This window comes from Penaeus monodon, chromosome 20 (assembly GCF_015228065.2).
Source record: "Penaeus monodon isolate SGIC_2016 chromosome 20, NSTDA_Pmon_1, whole genome shotgun sequence".
Lineage (NCBI taxonomy): Eukaryota > Metazoa > Arthropoda > Malacostraca > Decapoda > Penaeidae > Penaeus > Penaeus monodon.
The window spans coordinates 42926787-42927911 of NC_051405.1; positions in this window are offsets into that span (position 1 = coordinate 42926787).

A 1125-nucleotide genomic window follows, 5' to 3' on the forward strand; every position below is an offset into this window, starting at 1 on the left:
CCTCTTCACCTATTTTATGTGATATTCATCTTTTCGTAATTTTGATCTCCTTTTCCTTTTCGTCTGCATGTCATTCCTCTTCTCCGTTCCAAGATTTTAAGAGGAGAACGATCACCAGGTCTTCCTCTGAAGGGTCCTCCTGTACACTCGTTTCCCATCATTTTAGTGAGCTAGAGCGCCGTCGTGACTGTTTCGCATTTTATGACTCCTTTGTCCTTGTCATTTCTTTGCCGCGAACGTCCCAACGCCACAGTACCATGGCTGAGACCTCACAGCACCTCTGGAGTCTCAGCTGCTGTTGACGTGACCGTGTATGAGCTCGTGTCTCGTCAGGAGATACTGTGCACGTGCTCGTCCAGGCTGCTTTCCTGTCCTCTGCTATCAGGATGGTTAGCAAAGACGGTGGGTGAAGCCTACTCTTTGGTCTGTACAGGTAATCTCCGATTGATTGAAGATTGTCATCTTTTTCGCCACACGAGGGCGTTTTCCCGAAAATGTTGCATGTTGCAGGGTACTTCCTCCCCCCGCGGGCCTCTTGGAGACGGCAACCGGGACGCCCACGGCGGCTGCTCCCTGGCCAAGACGCATGGCCAAGTTCCGAAGAATCAACATCGAAATCTTTTGTACATTCAGTTGTAATAAAAAAAATATAGATTATAAATGTATCGTAAACGCCAAAAAAAAAAAAAATATTTTTCTTAAGTTAAACCTCAAGCAAGATTACAGATGACAACAACAAAGTCACACAAAAATGTTAATCAAGGAAAAATACGCATATTAAAGTAAAAAAAAAAATCTAGTACAAACGTAGGGCATCATCTCAAAGCCCGACTTATAACAACAACAGCTGCTGCTAACGAATTTCACCTTCCTGTAGCTTACATAAACAACTCCCCATCCTGAATCCGGTTATCCCCATGACTGCACAAGAAATGGGGACACGCCCTTCCCACTCATTAAGAGCACGATGCTCTTTTTTTTAATTTTATTTAGTGGAGAAAAAAATAGAAGAGAAAAATACACTGTAAATCTCAATTTCATAACGGCCTTTATCATCCGCGGCTCCTTTGTGAAGGCCCCGATGCCCAGCGCCATCTAAGATCCGCCCACCACGGGACCTCCATC